Raw genomic sequence first — 15,000 nt, 5'->3', positions numbered from 1 at the left:
TCAGAGTATATTAAGCTGACATTCTAGAACAGACCTTAACTTTGCTATACCTGGGTTCCCACTCCCAGCAGGTGGATGCTCAAACCGAAGGAAGAGGAAGAATTTTATGATCTTGCATTTTTCTTCCAAACACGTCCACGCAGACGCTCAGCCTACGCTATCTCCCTTTCCACATTTACACACTTACACATCCAACATTCAGCATATACATCCTGTATTTTCCTTCCACCCTTCTCTCATACAACATTCACACCCACATACACAACACACACGGTTCCCGAACCTACTAATCGGGTGGTGGCAGCGTGCCGTAGGCCTGGAACTTTACATCTGTTCAGTGCAGACGAATCTTTTCCTTAATAAAAGTATCTATTCTCGGTTGAGCCTGAACTCACCCAGACATATTAAAATCTACTGGGTCTACGCCCCGCTACAATGATAATGATAATTATAATTATAGTAATAATTTTAGTATGATGGTTATTTTCATTATTATCATTATCATTAATATTATCATCATCGTTATTATTATCATTGTGATTATTATTATTATCCTTATCACTATTGTTATTGTTATTTTCATTATCATTAATATTGTTATTATTACCATTATCGTTCCCAACATTGTTATCATTATTTCCACTATTATCTTTTCATTAAGAAGGATAATAATAACTATAACTCATTGTATAATAATAATAATAATAATAATAATAATAGTAATGATAATTAATAATAATAATAATAATAATAATAATAATATAATATTATTATTATTATTATTATTATATTTTACTGCAGAAGTTTCCTTAGATCTGCTAATTAAAATCAAACACCAAGTCACTACCAGCGACCTAGGGTGATTGAAGTTTGAGGCAATGGAATATCAACAAAAACATGCAAAAATATGTAGAACAACCACAAATCACAACATCCAATCAAGTCAATTTACGAACACAAAAACACTTCAGATCGATAAGGCTCTTCTGAGAACATGCACTGTGCTGTTTAAGACTATTTTTGGGACTTCTTCTAATTTTGGTTTTCCTGGTATTTGCTCAAGAAACTTATCAGTACCTTTCTTTATAAGGCCAAGTGCTCCAATAACAACAGGCAAAGTTTTGGTTTTTAAATGCCACATCTTTTTCACCTCTATTTCCAGGTCTTTAATATCTTCTCGAACACTTTCGTTGGGACGTTTCTGTCTGAAGGAAGGCTCATATCTATAAACAGGCAGGTGTTGTTTATTTTGTCCTTGATGACGAAATCTGGATGATTCGCTTGTATAGTACGATCTGTGTAAATTGGAAAGTTCCACAAGATTGTACCATCTTTGCCTTCAGTAACTGGCTCTGGATGGTGTTTGTACCATTTATCTTGCATTCCGATAGAAAAGTGATTACAGATCTTCCAGTGCAGGTACTTGCCTACTCTGTCGTGTCGATTTTTGTACTCATTCGGTGTTAATATTGAGCAACCAGACACAAGGTTATTGTTATTATTATTATTATTATTATTATTATTATTATTATTATTAATGATAATAACAACAATGGTAATAATATTGGTATTAATAATAATAATATTCATAATTATTATTATTATTATTATTAATGATAATAACAACAATGATAATAATATTGGTATTAATAAAGATAATGAGAATGATTAGAATAATAGTAACATTATTATCCATATTGTCATTTCGATTATCCTTATTGATATTATATTTTTATTACTATCATTATTATGATTATTATTATTATTTGGGGTCTTCTCTGTAGACGGTTGGTTTCAGGTACTTTTCTTAACATTCCTTACTGTTCTTAGTAATGCTGTCTTTCGTAGTAACTCGATCTTTTTTGCGTTTCCCAATTTCTCCAACGACTTTTCGATAATCTTTGTCACACATCCCAGCGCGCCAACGTTTACCGAAAACACATCAACTTTCCGAACTCCCCAGAGCCTAGGAATTTCTCTTTTAAGATCTTGGTGTTTCTCACTTTTCTCCTATTCTTTTTCGCGTATCCTGTTATCCCCTGGACCAGTGATATTTATTATTATACATTTCTTCCCCTTTCTCTCAGCTTCAACAATGTTTGGTCGTCCTGCTTCGATTATGTGGTCACACTGGATGTTTCCATCGCACAAAACCTTACATTCCTCATATTTACTTACAGTTTGGGTGGTATGTTTATACCACTTTTCTGTTTTCTCTAATCTGTATTTTTTTCCAATATACAATCCGGGCAATGTTTTCATATCGTCTTTTGTATTCTCTTTGAGCCAGTTTCTTATATTCGCAAACAATATGATCAACACTTTCACCTTTTTCACCAAACATTCTATATAACGCGGAGTTGGCTGTCTTGACATTATTATCCTTGGGATAATTCGTTCTAAGTGCCTGCTCCTGGGTTGCACATATCAACGTTGACATTTCCACCTTCAGGTCTGATTTCCCTAACCATTCCCAAGCTTTCTCTTTGTTGATTGGGTCTGGGATTTCTCTTATAAACTAATCATACATTCTTTATTCCTTCCACTGCCTTAAGTTCCCATTCCTTACTTCTCTCTTAAATTCGTCATTTTTGTTTTCTGTCTCAATGACATCCCTATTTTTACACCTGAAAATAACGTCTAATTTGAATTCCTTACATACGACCCTAAGCTGTTTTCTTCGCTCTTTGTACTTTCCTCGCAACTCTTTCTTCACACATAAATTCTATTAACATCACTCTTTGGGTGCAATGAATCATGAAAAGTGATAGTCTTTCTGTAATTGTATCCACTTCTGTTACGTCTCCCCATTTCCAAATATCAAAACTCCGCATTTCTTCTGTTCTTATTCCATCCCGACGTCCTGGCTAAATATGTGAACAGTTTGCACAAGAGAGTCTATTTGAGATCGTCCATGAACAGAAATATCGTTGATTTCAATCTCTCCGGATTCATACCCAGCTTGAATCCCACTCAAATCTAATGTCAGGGGTACCATGCATAACATGAATAGCAAAGGAAAAAGGCCGTCTCCTTGAAAATTTCCTCTTCTGATCTGTATATCCCGTAAGTGTTCTGAAGATGTTAATTCTGTCTTCCATGTCTTCCTGCTAGCTATGAGGATTTTTTGTACATTTGCTGCAATTCCAAATAGACACTATCCAACCATGAAGCACCATGCCATATCCCTTCCTGTAACTTATCTAGGCCATTGCAAGATTGGTATGTCTTCTCTTGCAATCCCTCAGGACAGTTTCGTCTATCAAAAGTTGGTCCCTACTTCCTTTCTCTTCCTCTGGTAATATGTTTTCCTCAACTAAGTACATATATAAAGTTTCTGCAGTGACACCTGTCATTAATTACCGCAGAAGTAAGCAGGATATTGATTTTAAATTATCTGCTGCATTCATCATCATCATCATCATCGTTCTTGTTTTTACCATTATCATAACTATTATTATCAACATTATCATCATTATTTCCATTGTGGGTCGTAAGATGCGAAGATGTTCGAAAATATCGAAATTCGGAAAAAACACGTTAATTTGCTATAGTGTTTAAAAGCTGAATTCCAACATTTTGCAACCCCTCCGTCCCATATAATTACGGAAATTGTGATATATTGACCCTCCTACCTGTTTCTAATGATGCTCCCATTTTGCATATTCATGACACAGCGATCCATATAGTATGTTCAGTGAGAAGCCTTATGCCTCTGCAATGGAGCTTTTCATTATTAGTTTTATAATTTTTCTTATTATCGTTGTTTTGTTGTTGTTTTTGTTGTCGTCGTTATTATTATTGTTATTTTTATTATTATTATTGTAATCATTATCATTATTGTTATTATTTTTATTATCATTATTGTAATCATTATCATTATCATTATCATTATCATTATCATTATCATTATCATTATCATTATCATTATCATTATCATTATCATAATGATAATGATAATGATAATGATAATGATAATGATAATGATAATGATAATGATAATGATAATGGATAATCATTATTGTCATTATTATTATTGTCATTATTATTATCTTTATTATGATAATAATGATTATTATCTTTATTATGATAATGATTATTATTATCTTTATTATGATAATAATGATTATTATTACCTTTATTATTATCAATATTATAAATACCTTTGTTTTGAATTGTTGTTTTATAATTATTATTTTCGTTGTCGTTATATTATTTATTATAATATGATAATATAATAATATAATAATATATATACGACAATCGAAATATATTTAAACAACAATTCAACAAAGTATTTATATATTGATAATAATAGATTATAATATATCATTATTATCATAATAAGGTAATAATAATCATTATTATCATATAAAGGTAATAATATCATTAGTCATAATAAGATATAATATCAATAATAATATAAAATACATGACATGACATGAATTGAAATGACAATGACAATGACAGACAATGAATGACAATGCAGACAATGACATGATTAATATAATAATAATATATTATTATTATTATTACTGCTGTTGTTGTTGTTGTTGTTGTTATTGTTGTTGCTATCATCATTTTCATTATTATCATTATCATTATCATATATACTATCAATATTATTAATGTCTTTGTTACTAATATTAGTATTGATGATAAGGACAAAGCATTACAGTTTGTTATTGCAATCAACACGAAATGATTTACAGAAATATGAATGCAATATGACTCCGCGCAATGAACGTGAGGAGTAAAGAAAATGAAACGCTACAGTTTAGAAGACTAACTCAATTTTACAACTAAATTTCTCGCTATAAATCTTGCCAATTCGGAAATAAAGAGATATTATGACATATGTCTGGTCCCTGCAACCCTTTTCAATAGTAGTAGTAGTAGTAGAAGTAGTAGTATTATTGCTTGTATGATATTATTATTATTATTATTATTATTATTATTATTACTATTATTATTATTATTATCATCATCATCATCATAATCATTTTATTATTATTATTATTGATCATTATTATCGTCATAACCATCAGTATTATTATTATCGTTATGGTTATCATTATCATCATCATTATATTTTTCTTTCTTTCTTTTCTTTCGTAATTACTGGTATTATTATTATTATTGTTGTTTTTTTGTTGTTATTATTATTATTATTATTATTATTATTATTATTATTATTATTATTATTATTATTATTATTATTATTATTATTATTATCATTATAATTACTGTTAGTGGTGTTATTGTTATCGTTATTATTATTATTACTATCATCATCATCATCATCATCATCATCATCATCATCATCATCATCATCATCATCATCATCATCATCATCATCATCATCATCATTTATCTATCTTTTCCACTTTTCATTCATACTCTCTCTCTCTCTCTCTCTCTCTCTCTCTCTCTCTCTCTCTCTCTCTCTCTCTCTCTCTCTCTCTCTCTCTCTAATTACCTACCTATCTACCTCTCACTTGATACAGTGACTGTCGTTTTATTGCAAGTTAAACAATGTGTGTTGATGCAGCATAAAAAAAGATTATACTATTGAAACGTTAGAAGCATAATCTATGAATATGAATATATTTTGGCGACTTCGTAACTCGCTTCCAAGGCCGGCAATCTCTATGCATCATGTGTTTAAAGTGGATATTACTTTGATTGCATCTCCAGTGCACGCACGGAGTTACACACACACACACACACACACACACACACACACACACACACACACACACGCACACACGCACACACGCCCATGCCCATGGTATGCATCTATATTTCACAAATGCATAAACGCTTCACCAAACCCTTATAACGTTTCCAAAGATTACTCAGCGAAACAGAGAAAAGCTCTTACTCGTTCGCTCAAAGTTCTTTCCCAAAACAAACTGAATTTCGACCGTGACGCTCCTGGCAGGCGACCGACGTGAACCGCTGCGCCTCGTTTAGCTGCCATGCATTAACCGTGGACTGTCAGGTCGAATGTGGATGAGCTTCGGGACTAGAGTGGATGAGATTATGGTCGGAGTTCTTGGGGATGAAGTTATCCTTGACGAAGTGAATAATGAATATTTGATAATAATAATAATGATAATGAATAATGATAATAGTAATCATAATAAAAATAATAATTGTCATTATAAAATAAAATAATAATAATAATAATAATAATGATAATAAAATAATCATAATTGAATAATAATATTAATGAATAATGTGAATAAGCGTGGATGGTTTAGCGTGAATGTGGAGTGTGATTCTCGCGTGAGTTATACCTGATTTGGATGGAATTATAATTATAGCTTTTAGAGGTAAACTCATGCATACATAATGTGGATAAGACTTTATTTATTATTCTAATGTCGTGAAGAGTAGATGATATCATACATAGAGCTAATTTGCATGAGGTTATAGTAACAGCTTCTGAGGATGTGTTCATACTGATTATGAATAAGACAAAATACTGTGCTCTTGGAGGGAAACAACAAATGGATGGATATTGCATTTGTGTTTTCAAGTGTTAGAAATATAACTGGATTTTGAAAACATATATAATTTGACTAAGAAAAAGATATCGTTACCGTCACGAGCAGATTTTTTTTTCTCTCTCTCTCTTTCTCTTTTATTACAGTCACCGGTATTGCCTACGATACCTGTCATAAACCCGACACTATGGCTGGCGAGAGGTGAAAGTGTGAATACTGATATATGATCAGATATATCTAAACATTAACCCGTGAAAATACTTACTTTAAGAATGTGTTAGTAATATCACACTTTACACCTGGAGGGAGAAACTGCATCAGGAGAAGGGGGGGGGGGGATGATAGCTATTAATTAAAGGTGTTAATGCAATTATAACGTTCTAAGTTTTTATCTATTTGGTATGTATATTTATTATAGAATTGGACAATGTGAACAGAAGAGACAGAAAAACACAGATGAATTTGCTTTATATTATGTCAACCTTGCAGAAATATATAAGAGCTATCGGCAGTAATTTAACTGAGTGCCTTCTCTAACGAAAAAAATATAGCTGCCCAAAAAATAATTAAAGTTAACCTTGATAAAGTTCAAATGCTGAAGGCGAGATATACCATATTCCATAATGGAGATTGACTAACGAGAAAAAAATAGTGGTATCAGCAATATTTACACGCACATAGACACACACACACACACACACACACACACACACACACACACACACACACACACAACACACACACACACACACACACACACACACACACACACACACACACACACACACACACACACACACACACACACACATTTAAATATATATATCGCAAACAAGAATTGTTCGAGACCCGTCAAACGTGTTGGTCGTAGAATGATGACGTAGAAAAATGCAACACGCGGCAAGCCATGAATATCGATGCACACGTCAGGGTTAGATGAACGATTAAGTTACAAGTGGATAAGGTGCATTAAAAGCTTATAGTTTGAGAAATGGAAAAGAGGAAGAAAAGTAGAAAAGAAAAGGTGGAAAGGAGGAAGTATGTGCGGGAGAAAGCGAGAGAGAGAGAAAAGAAAGGAAGAAAAGAGAGAGAGAGAGAGAGAGAGAGAAAGAAAAGTTTCAAGAAATGGAATGATATACGAAAGCACGAAATATGCAGATACACACACACACACACACACATACATATATATATATATATATATATATATATATATATATATATATATATATGTGTGTGTGTGTGTGTGTGTGTGTGTGTGTGTGTGTGTGTGTGTGTGTGTGTGTATATATGTGTGTGTGTCAGTGTGTCTATGTGCGTGTAAATATTGCTGATACCACTATTTACCACGATGAGAACCGTAATAATAATATATGTAATGATAATATGAATAATATTGATAAAATGAATACTACTACTAATAATGATAATAATAATAATAATAATAATAATAATAAAATAATAATAATAATAACAATAACTAGTAATCCTAAAAAGTAATAGTAAATATAAAATATGATAGTCATAACAGTAGTAATAATGATAATAATGATCATAATAGTAATAATCATTGTAGTAATAATAATAATAATAATAATAGTAATAATAATAATGATACTACTACTACTACTACTACTACTGCTGCTACTACTACTAATAATAATAATAAAAATAATAATAACGACAATAATAACAAACAATAATGATAACTATTACATTAATGATAATAGTGATAAGAAGAATAAAGATAGTAATACTACTAAAACAAATAATAATGATTAGTATAATAATAATAATAATAATAATAATAATAATAATAATAATAATAATAATACTAATAATAATAATAATAGATAACTAATAATAATAGTAATGAGATAATAGTAATATAAATATAATATAGATAATAATAATGATAATAATATAATATAAATATGTAAGAGATATAATGAATAATATTGATATATGACATATGTAATGTATAGATGATAATGATAATGGTGATAATAATGAATAACAATATAATAATAGTAAGATGATATATAATGATAATAATAATAATATATAATAATAATAAGTAATAATATATAGTATATATATATTATTATAATATAATGATATAATAGTATATATTAATATTTTAATATAATATGTTATGATTATATATATATATGTATTGTATATATTATAGTATATAATAATGTAATCGTTAGATATGTAATGATAATATAGTAATAATATAATTATGATGATATAGTATGATATATGTTATAAGATAATATACGATATAATCGTAATATAATAATATATGTATAATCGTTAAAAGAATCAGAATATATGTTAATACATTATAATTATAAGTTGATGATAATATAATATAATATATAATAAATATAATCAATAAATTATATATTAATGATATATATAAATAATTGATATAATAATTATTATGATATTGTTATTATTATTATATTATATTATTAAGATATGTGTATGCTATATAAGGATATATGATTGGTGATATAAAATAATATTGAAATATGATAATAGTTAATAATACATATTACTGAATATATTATTATTATAGTATATATAATAATTATCTATCTTATCAGTTATCGTTATGGTATCATTATCATGTAATATATCATACTCATCTGATCATATCAATTTAATCGATTATTATCTTATCACTATCTACTATTTATGTTATCTAATCATCGATATCGTTTGATATCATTATCTATCATATCACAACATCATACATACATAATCATACAAAATACTATTAATCATATATGTATTATACTACATCATACATTATTATAAGGACATATACTGATTACACAACAAAACACTTAACATACACGTAATAGTAACAAACACACTGCACAATAACAATAATAAATAATCACACACACATATGTACAAACACATACTGCACACTACACGACAAAACACACACACAAATACAACACAATACAGCACACACACACACACACACACAACATATAGTACAAACACATATACATGCACACACACACACACACACACACAACACACACATACACTAACACAAACACACACACACCACACATACACGTAGACACAACACACACACATATACGTACAACACATAACCCACACACACACACCAACAACACACCCGCATAACAATACCCTATACACAACACACACACACACAAACATCACCACACACACACACACACACACATACACACACACACATACACCCCCAACACCCGCCGCAACACATACCGTAACACAAACACACAACACACATACACACACCACACATACACGTAGACACAAACACACACCCACCATACCTAGACACAAACACACACATATAGTACAACACATACATCACACACACACACACACACACTCATATACAAACACACACACATACATATAAGTACAAACACATATACATGCACACACACACACATACACACATATACATGCACACACACACATACATGCACACACACACACACACACACACACACACACACACACACACACACACACACACACACACACACACAATACAAACACACACACATATAAGTACAAACACATATACATGCACACACACACACACACACACACACAGCACACATACACGTAGACACAAACACACACACACACACACGCGCGCGCGCGCGCAAACACATACCCGTATACACAAACACACACATACACACATATACATGCACATGCACACACACACACACACACACATATACAAACACACACACACACACACACACACACACACACACACACACACACGCACACATACACGGAGACACAAACACACACACACGCACACATAAACGTAGACACAAAAACACACACACACACACACACACACACACACACACACGTAGACTCAAACACACACACACACACACACACACGCGCGCGCGCGCGCGCGCATGCACATACACACACGAGTTGACTAAGACTCACACAAGGCAAACCTAGATGAGCCTCTTTACAAAACATAAAGTCCCCCGGCGCTTCTTCGAAAAAGCGTCATCTCGTGAGTAATCCATCGATGGCGTCTCAGGAGGTAGTTTATTCCACTTACTGCAAGGCTACCCCAAGCCCTCACGTGGACCTTGAGTTCGCAGACGGAAGAGCAGACTTTCTAGTGGGTACTGGATTTGACTTTTCTTGGATCTCCGTTGAGCAGATGAAGATCTGGGGCAAAATGGACGAGGTTTATAGGAGTGGTTATTTAGATTTCGTGCGTCTGGATCTGAAAGTCGGAGGCACACTTTACTCACACGTTTTTGCAGTTGAAGACTCTGATGAAAACTATCTGGGTCTGGACATTCTGCACTCGTTTAATTGTACCATCAACGTGAAGGAAAAAACCCTCACCTTCCGTGACTATAAGCTTTTAACTGGCTACATCGATTATCTGTATATGGACGTGCTTGTTGAAGGTCAACCCGTGCGAGCATTCCTTAATACAGGTTTGTCAGATCACATGAAAGGCCCCTTAGAGATGGCGCAGAGTCTGAATTTGATCATTAAAGATGGCTCCCACATGAGGGCGATGGAATGCGTTGAGGGTCTGGCGAAAATACTGTACTATTGTGATGAAGTACGCATGCAGGTAGACCGTCAAATCTGGGGATTGGCTCGTTACTACGTGAATGAACAGTCTGACGACAACGTGTCAGTGGGCATAAGGGCGATGCGACATGCGGTAATAAACCTGTACCACGACGGTACGTACGAACTCCTACAGTCGGGGGAGTTCGACCTCGAGCAAGAGGAAGAGTGGGAATGGGAAGAGGTATTTCTTGATAAGGAAATGGCGCATAAATGGTATCAATTATACCTTGCAGAAAAGGAGTCCGAAAAGAGCGACCAAAACTGATTGAACCGACGTCCTCGTTGTCTTCCCCGACAAGCAAAAAAAGGGGCACTTATTGATAAGGTTTTCCCCGAGCAAGCAAGCAAGTAAAAAAGAAAGAAAAAAAAAGAAAAAAAATATATATATATATATATACATATATATATATATATATATATATATATATATATATATATATACATATATATATATATATATATATATATATATATATATATATATATATATATATATATATCAATCAATAACGGTATGCTCATGTTTGAGCAGCCGTGAACCTCTCCACCATCCTTCGCCACTAAACTCGATCTTACGCTTTTCTTTCCACTTATACCATCGACAGCCCGCAAATATCTTAGATATTGTCGCTCAGTCTTGTCTTCGGTTTGCCTCTTCCTCTGTTTCCTATCACCATCCCTGTCAGCAAGTTTTTCTCAATACTTTTACTTCTCATTACATGACCAATAAACTTTAATTTCCTCTTGTTCAAGACGTCCAACAGCCGGTCTCCACAATTTATCCTTCTCAGCACTTCATCATTCGTCTTCTTCTCTGTCCAGCTAATACGCAGTACTCGTCTGTAACACCACATTTCAAAACTATTGATATATATATATACATATATATATATATATATATATATATTATATATATATATATATATATATATATATATATATATTATATATACGTGCGTGCGTGCGTGTGTATATATATTTATGTACATCATCATCAATAACGGTGTGCTCATGTTTGAGCAGCCGTGGACCTCTCCACCATCCTTCGCCACTAAACTCGATCTTACCGAACAAACATGAAATGCGACGCTGATATTTACAAGGACTTTAAAAAAACATATAACAGACGGCGAACTAGAGTTGTTAAATTAATACATTCACGAGTAACTACTAAAGGCATTTCTCTAGAGATTGTTTATTCAAATATCTAAAATATCTAGTGTGAAAAGAATTAATGTCACCGGCAATAAGTGAACAAAGGCGTTGATTAAAGGTCGCTTCATAATTTAAGAGTGAATTTTAGATTATGTAAATGTCAAAGACAATTGTCATATACAGAATACAACACTATGTAATAATTCCTAATCCAAGGCGTTTAAATGTATGTGCTTATGTAAACATAGATTAAATGCGTGCGCTCACGTGTGTGTGTGTGTGTTGTGAGGTTGTTTTCGTCTGAAGATTCATGGCTCGTTGTGCTTATTTGTCATTTTCTGTTTCGTGAGTCGCATGAATGTTCACGTTATTTTATATGATATACTGATTTTATACATTGAATGTTTTATTGCTATTTCGTATGATTTATTAAGCTTCTACATTGTGTACCTTCTTGATGTTACTGTATGCACTTAATGTTAGCCGTATGGATTGTTGTATTTCATATGTACTGTTTACTTATTTTTTGTGAGTAGGATATTTTATGCTTAGGTTGTAATGTTTAGCTAGATGCGCCTTTTCACTTTCTCTGACACCTCTGCGGCGGGGACCGCCGCGGTAGCGTGACCGAGCGATGTAATACCTAGTTCACATATGGCCTATTTCACCTCACACCAAATATATATGTTTCATACAATAACACTAGCCTCTACATACCACGCCTTTGCTAGACATGAGAACGGACGCGACATCCGCAGGCCTTCCGCCTCGCGACGCCGTCCCGTGTACACGATCACATCCTCTCCTCCATACTTCCGAGTACATCGCAACCCTTCTGAGTTTCCTAGTTCAATCTGTATAAAAGAGGGTCGCCTGCGAGCGATATCTACAAACAAGCAAGAGGTCTGTTTCACCTTTAACGCTGCCCAAGATTTCCTCTCTCTCTCTCTTTCCCTCTGTGCCTTCCTCTCTTTCTCTCTGTGCCTTCCTCTCTCTCCTCCTCCTCCCCCTGTCCTCCCATCTCTCTCTCTCTCTCTCTCTCTCCTTCCCTCATGCTTCACGGTGTTTTGCCGGCTGAGGAATAGGGACGAGTGTCTCAATTCATTGTTTAATGAGCTTCAGAAGGTGGATATTCGTGAAATTGTATTTCCTGTCGAAGTAGAAGGAGGTAGTTGGAGTCATGCATACATTGCGCTTTTACAAGGATTTGCAGCACGGTGTATGCCATTGAAAATACTTGTCTCGCTACTGTGTGCAAGCCCTCTCCTTCTGCCGAGGCCCGAGAAGGAAAACAAACGACGTATGCAGTGTGAAGATGATAATGAAGAAGAAGAAGAGGAGAGTGAAATTACGAGCGAGCAGCGACGGAGGCGACAGCGGTCGCCTATGAAGGATGAAAGGATGCCGAAGCGATCGAAACACCTGGAAAATGCTCATTAATATTTCACCTTGACATGTGATATATGTACTTGAATGTTTTATTGTGTGTATCTTGTGATTAATAAATAAGGATAAGCATTACTTCTCCATCTTATTACTACCCTGCACCATTGATATAAAAAGTGAAATTATCGACAAAACTCTGTCTGCTGTCGGTTATCACCATGGAGACTGATAATCAATATATATATATTATATATATATATAATATATATATATAATATATATAATATATATATATTATATATATATTATATATTACGAGCAATGCATCGAAAGATGTTTTTCCGCATAACACTTCCCATGCATTTGAAAACGCTATATCACCGCTAATGTTGGATCCTCTTATGGATTATAAAGTGGCGCTAGTTAATTTTTGGTACCCCAAAAATTATTACAGCATCATAGCAAACGATGATGATTTTAGTATTCAATTTGTTAGTGTGTGTGATAACAGCGCTCATCCAATTCTGGTTAACTTGTTTAAGTATGTTCCAAAATTTAGCATGTTGGGACATGTGAGAGGGGCAAAAATTATGGTAGATTTGATAAATGAAGATATCGCGAGGCGAATTATGCCGGTTCTCAATAGGGATGCTGCTAATAAATATATGCCGCAAGGTAGGATTCTTGTCTATGACTGGGAGGCAGATCGCTGTCGCGTAGAAACCTTTGTTCAAGGTGTGGGAGAGGACGATGAAAATCGCTGTCACCATGATATGGGGGTTCGGTTTTCACCCCGCATGGAGCACATATTAAGGTTTAGCGAGAGCAAAATTTACCGTTTTTATGTTCCTCGCACTGTGTCTCTCGATTATAAATGTTTTTATATAATCATAATGCAGGTACGAGACCACCGAGAAAGGACGGGGGTGTAGATTTTGTTTACGTATATTCGGATATTGTTGACCTTTGTAAATTTGCAGGTCAACAGGTTAATATCTTAGATGCATTTGCTTTGCAAGGTTCGAGTACAAAGGGATACACGACCACACTCTATAAACAACTCTTAAGCAAGTCTTTAAATTCAGTGGGTGTGCGCATTACAGATCAGAATGGATATCCTATAGTCATTCTGTTACGCTTATACTTCACATAAGACCCAGGTAAAGTTTGTATATGACAATATATAAAGACTGTGCGTGTATATCTTTGCTCATTTTACATCGGAACGTCGTCCCGGTGTGTCTGTTTATGCAGAGCGAAAGCGGGTAGCGTTTCGATTTCCACCATGTAT

The sequence above is a fragment of the Penaeus monodon genome, chromosome 8 (assembly GCF_015228065.2).
Source record: "Penaeus monodon isolate SGIC_2016 chromosome 8, NSTDA_Pmon_1, whole genome shotgun sequence".
NCBI lineage: Eukaryota > Metazoa > Arthropoda > Malacostraca > Decapoda > Penaeidae > Penaeus > Penaeus monodon.
This window is presented reverse-complemented; position numbering follows the sequence as displayed.